Below are 6,685 nucleotides of genomic sequence, written 5' to 3' on the forward strand. Positions count from 1 at the left end.
TTTAGCTTTTGTGTTTGCTTTTATCCAAATAAAGAATAAAGCGGTTGGGCCGCCCAAAAGTCGGTCTGTGCCCAAATACAATGTCCCATAATGAAATATTTAAACCGTGTGCCCATGCGCATACAAAATAATAAATATTTGTCAAGTGCTTCAATAAATAAGCGTGCCTAAATAAATATTAGCACCATGCCTTTAATAATAAGACGCGCGCCACCTGCTTAGTTTGTGCTTAGGTCATGACATTCAACGGAATTGGTGTGGCCTCACCATCAAGTGTCTTAACTCTGAATAGCCCCAATGGTATAGATGGCACCATTGCAGAACTATTGGAGGTTTTCTGCCTAGGGCACTTGGCATACAAGTGTGTGATCTTGCACTTTGGACATCTTAGGTTGGCTTTGTCTCAATTTGCTTGCTCCCTTTTGGGATAGTGAGATGAGATATGCCCTGGGAAAAGTCCAACATGCGATGAGTTATTGGTTTTGTCCTCTTAGACCTTACCTCTTCCCCTACCTAATGCCATCACTAGCACTGGTCTGAAATCCATCAAGATGGGTTTACCCTATTCATCGTATGAGACATAAGGGTTTACGTATGCTTCATCCTCATTCAGCTCCTCTACATAATGTATCGAGTGTCACTCGGTGGATAGGTCACAGTGGGTATAGGTGGTCTGGGTATCCTTGTAGGGTTGACATCCATCCTAGGGATGACTGGCTTTGAGTCATTGGGTGCTAGGAGAGATGATGAAGCTCCCCTTCCAAAATTCAATGGCCTATTCTCTAGATAATATGATTTATTCTATGGTAGTGGGTATGGGAATCGTCTTAGCAATCTGCAATGCATCGCATCATGGACAAACCTATAGTAATTAACACATGGTCTCAATCTAGGATCCAGGAACTTGGCTAGGAGGTGATTTCCTCTGCAATGCACGCATTGCATGTGAGGTCGTGTGGGCTTTTTCATCATCTCTTGAAGCTTAGCCAACTCTAACTTCATGTCTACCAATGCTTGTGGCTCTGATTGACACTCTTTCCCTTGTCTTGTGTGCTTTGGATGGATCTTTTGCTAATGTTCATAGCTCTTGCTGAAGATCTAGAGGTAATGCTATCTAGAGCAGGTCATCTACACATATGGCTTCTTCAAAGGCCCTAGCTAGCACATCCCTTTGTAGGTTTGAGTTTCTCACCAAGGCCTTGTAAAGATCTTCCCTTCAGATTTTGTTTATGAATATAGTGGAGACCACTCATTCATTAGGTCCATGTGAGTGACGTAGTCTCGGATATCCTCCTTGTCCCTTTGGCTTACATTTATCAACCTGACAATGAGATTGTCACAGTATCCTGCCTTGGAGAATCTCTTGATGAATAGATTCTTGATGTTATTAAAATTATTAAGTTTGGCATTATCTAGGCTAGTATACCATGTCCATACTTGTTCGAAAGCTTGTGCGTGTTGAGGAAGGTCCGTGAGGCCCTTCGTCTTGCACACTTACTGAAACTACTCTATGAAGTTGTACGTGGGCTGATTCTTGTCAAGTTGCTTAGCAACCGCAAGTATCCAGGTTTGGATCTTAGAGTTTGGGATGATTCCTGCCCTCGATAGCAATGTCATTGCAAGGGCTACTCCACTTTGATATGCAATTGTATTATCTAAGAGTTGCTTCATAAGAAGCTCACTCAATGTAAGATCCGCCTCTAGCGCTCTTTCCCTCTCAGCATTTAGTCTTGCCCTAGTTCTTTTGTGGCAAGAGCCAAGACACATTAGACCTCACACATTTCTATGTCTTGTCTTAGCTTTTGAGCTCACTGCTCTTGGTTGTAGGTGGCTATTCTTTGTAGCGATTTTCTTGCCAACTTTCTCTTTTCCTCGAGATCGACTATGATCCCTTGGCCAGCCCACCATGATGCACCATTTTGGTTCACAGGTCATACTAGTTTACAACCTATTGGATATTGGTTGGGAATCCCCCCAAGTCTAGTTCATCATCTCTAGGGTTGGTGTTGGTTTCTAACATGTCAGTGATTTCTTAAGCAACTAGGGTATCAATCAGGTTGATTAGATTGGGTAAAGCTACATTCCCAATCATGCTAGTCTTTGTTGCTTCCTAAGTGGCTAGATGACTCAAGCCTCTTAGTCTTCCATGATTGGTTTTCTTGGTCACTTGTCTAGCGTATGGGGGTCTCCTCCTATTAGTGGGTTTTTTGACTTATGTTATCTTGTGTGATTTCCTTGTTATTCAAGACGATCCTCAATGTTACATGCACTCAGATGCTCGAGTGGTGCTTGTTGATGTGCACTGTGCAAAATTATCTCTTTTATTTTTCTACTATACTCCAAGTGTTTAAGTGATATAGTGTGCGAGTTCAATGGAAGCAATGTAGATCACACTCTTTCCAATTAGTTTTAGCTAATCATAGCTTCTTCATACAGGTGACAACCACTCTTGATGGTTCATTCTGGTCTCGTCTCTATTCTAGATGCATGGTTTGAGGGATAGTAGGTTTGATTAGATAATTCGAGTCTTCAGTGGGATAAGTAACTAATGGTTAGTGATCACAATTGTTTTTGGACCATCAAGTCATGATTCTTGAGTCTATCAGCTCTATGAGCTGTTCAATGCATTTGGAGGCTTATGTAGATGTCGTCTAGCTTAGACTTGAGATCTACAAGCTCTGGGATGGGTTTGATGTGCTAGAAATGTTGTTATGTATACATGTCTAAGTTGCAATGTTAGAGTTGTAGACTTGGATGTTTGAGTTTGAGTCATGTCCCCATCTGAGTGTGATGCCTCGGCCATTCGAGGCTAGTCTGAGGCCGAATGAGGTTCATGGTCCGAGTTTGAGTCTCTAGACTCGGACGATTTTGTGGTCATTTGAGTGGATTGCGACTCAAACTATCTGAGTTAGTCGATGCTATCTAAGTACATAGAGAGGATGTTCAAATGTGGTGATGATGAGGGTCTAGAATGGTGAAAATTTGATTACATACTCCAAGCACCTACTCTAATATTGCAATTAGGGTCTTGACAATGGTCCACAAGCATAAAAAAATACTTTGTTAACCCTCAAACGAACAAAGGTGGAAAATTCAGAAAAGCTGAAGCAGAAGACAAGGCCAAGTGAAACGGAAGACGAAGGCACGCCAAGAAAAATCTAGAAACACAAGAAGTGCAGAAAAGTCCTAAATAAGGGAACAAGGCGCACAAGGAAAAGCCCAAGTCAATACATTTGAAAGAGCGCAAGCGCATCATGGTTTAATTCAAGGAGTGCCGGGCTCTCACTCGTGCAAGTTGTAAATGTAGATGGGTGGTGGAAAGGAAGCTAGGAAGTTAGAAGGACAATGGGAAAAAGGGCCTAGGCCATGGCTAGCCATGTAAGAAAGGGGATAAGGGGATGACTGCCCAAAAGGGATTTAGGGTTTTGTATATAAACTTGAAAAGTGAATGAGAAGCTCATTCTTGTGTGTGGCAAAAAGTGGCTCTCCTCTTCTTCTTCTTCTTCTTATTGCTTGCTTGAGCTTGTGCTTGAGAGAGGGAGTGTGAGAGTGTGAGAGTGGGAGGGAGTGAGGGAGTGAGTGTGTGAGGGTGAGGGACTGGGGAGGAGAAGCTCTCCATCTTCTCCTCTTTTCTTCTCTTCTCTTCTCTTCTCTTGTCTTGCTCATGGCTATGGAGCTTGGAGCATGGAGCTTGAGGATGGAGCTTGCTTGAAGCTTGCACTTGGATCGTGGAGCTACTAGAGTGCGTGGGAGAGGAGGTAACTCGATCGACATGGAGGTAGGCTCACTACACCCATAGATATGGATGGCGCGTCGGCTATGTGAGAGGTAGCCATTAGTGCTTGGCTTGGAACGCTTGAATAATAAGCGGTTCGTGGGTCTTGGCGGTTGAGCGAAAGCTCCCACATACTTAGAGCATACCTATAGGGATTTGGGATGTAGAAACACAAATTGATGAGCAAATTTGTGCTCCTACCCCCTATAGCTCTCTCTCTTGACTAAATACATGCAAATGAGCGAAAGGGCTAAAGAAGAACGAAAGAGGAAGCAAAAAGAGGAGGAGGAAGGGCTAAAAAGAGAATATGATGAATAGATGGCCCTTGCCCTCAGATTGTTAGTTGAGCAAACCTCCTGATCAGAAGAGTGGTAAATGATGAGCTTAGAACATGCACCAAGAACTAGTGCCGCAGTAGCAGAAGCAACTCAGGAACCTATAGTGGCAGGCAAGGAGAAGGCCCCATTATACCCACTGCCACTTGTCATGGTTGCCATGCCTACCACCACACAAGAAACCATAGTAGCCACAGTGAACCAAAGCAATGTGATGGCTTGGGTGCAATACCTAGTCAGCATAGTGTAGCAGCTTGGCCTAGCACCAAGTGGAGGAGCCCCAATGCTAGGGATGAAGAGGCCGGATGTTGTAGATGCAAAGTCAAGAAATGACCCAAAGAAGCCCAAAATAGAACCCTCAATGACATCCATACCTTCGGCTATGCCAATGTTGATGAATTATGATGAATATGTAGAAGAGCTGCTAGCCCAACTAGAAAAGGTGAAGGAAGAGAGGAAGGCAGTGTTGGTAGAGTTGGAGGTAGAAAGAAAGGTATTCTCAGCTTATTATCTTGAAAATATGTGGCAAATAGCCACCCAGTAGAGACAAATAAATGAAAGAACGAGTTGGAAGCAAAGAAGAAAGAAGAGAGTGCAAAAGAACTTCATGATGGGAAGGCAAGGGAGGAGATAGGGCTAGAGTGGAGCTCTCAGTCCTCCTATAATAAAATAAAAACATGGAGGAGCACCTCGAGCAACTGAAGAAAATCAAAGATGAGGTCATTGAGGAGCTGGAAAGAGTAAAGACTCAGGCCTATGCAGAGTTCCATAAGGAGAAACAACAAAAGGAATGGCTGCTCAAAGAACTACACGATGCCATGGCACAGAAAGACAAGGTGTCAGCTAAAAGGCTGGCAGAGGTGCCGAACCAACTCCATGTGACCCTCCTAGAGTAAGAACAATTAAAAGAGTAGCTGAACTGCCACACACAATATAAGGAGAAGATGCTCGAGATCTGGAAGGAGGAGAAATAGATGGTAATGATGTTGTCTCAATGCTAGACTCAGGGTATAGAAAAGATGGAGGAGAAGGCCAGAGCTTGGGAAGAAAAGAGTGCTGGAAAGCTCAAGGACCTTGTTGAATGCCTTGCCTTAGCGAAAAGTGAATGAATCATGGCACTAACAAGGGAGGAGATAGTGGAGGAAAATATAGTAGTCTAACAAACAAGCCTTTCTTAATATTGTTGAGGGTTGAAACGACTTGATTATTTGGCTAATTTTTGTTGTTTTTGTGGACTAAATGGTTGATTTTTTATGGATTTTGAATGATGATTAGTTATTTTGGAAGTGTTTGGGAGTGTTTTGGTGGATGAGGTGGATTAGGTTTTGGAAGCTCATTATGGTTTATAATGGAGATATAATGTTTTGACATGTTCTGTTGATGTCCTGTTAGTGTTTGATTGGTTCTATTTGAGTCTGCTAACCTTTTATTTTGCTCTATTTCTTATATATGAGAGGTTGGAGTAAGGATTGATGAAGTTTGAGAGTATTTTGAAGCTTGTTGATTGATTCTTGATGGTTTTGAGTGATTTAAGTGAGGTCAAGGCTTTTTTATGACCTTCTGCATGATACTGTAAACCCTCTGTTGAGCTTCAATAGAGCCTCTATTTTTGTTATGTTATGTTCTATATGCCTTTGTAAGTGTAATGATGGATGAATGTGTAGCTTGGGGAAGTTTTACAACCTTGGGAAGAGATGAATATAAGTTCAAATTAGCTTGAAGAAGTGGAAGAAGTAGCTACTAACGACTTGACTCGTAAAGGCTGAAGTGATAGTGACATTGTTGCCAGCTACAAAGGGGCACTGTAGTGGTCTTTGTGACCTTTCATATTATACATACCTCTTGGGAGGGGTATCCACAACCAACGAGGGGCTATGAATGATTATTCTTGATTATCTTATTGTAAATTTGAGAGAGATCATGTAAGAGAGTGAGAGTGCGAGTGAGAGATAGCAAAATTTATGCAAAACAATGTATCTATGAGTGAGAGATTATAAGAGAAAGCTATGGAACCTTTGAAGAAGAAAACTATGTGATGATTTCCATTCAAAGTGGTGTATTCTCTTGTATCTTTGTGGTTTCTTGATGAATTCTATGAAGAATATGAAGAGTGTAATTGATTTTGTTCAAGTTAAAGTCATGTGAGAATTATTTCTATGAAGCTGCATGAAGATTTCTTGTTCTCCTGGTGTTCTTTTCCTTGTTGTGGTCACACCAAATATGAAAAACATGATTGTTGATGAAATAATATAGATTTTCTTATAATAGATTCCCCATTTTTATTGATGTTCCTTTGGGGGCTCCAAATATCGTGCTATATGTGACCCCCCAGGATGAAGATAAGGACACAGTAGAAGGTCTAAAAAAGAAGTTGAAAATTACAAGAAGAGCCATAAGGTATGGTCTCTAGGAGCGCACCCCCATAGCCAGCACTAGCCTAAGTGCCAAGCAACAATAATAGTACTTTGAGCAAGAATAATAGATGCAGTGCTCTATTGAAAAGTCAAGAGAGCCAATGTAAGAAGAGGGGCCATCAGACTTTGAGCAAGGCCAAGATGAGGAAGAGCAACCATGT

This window comes from Lygodium microphyllum, chromosome 24 (assembly GCF_053477565.2).
Source record: "Lygodium microphyllum isolate KBCC chromosome 24, Lygodium_microphyllum_v1.1.10, whole genome shotgun sequence".
NCBI lineage: Eukaryota > Viridiplantae > Streptophyta > Polypodiopsida > Schizaeales > Lygodiaceae > Lygodium > Lygodium microphyllum.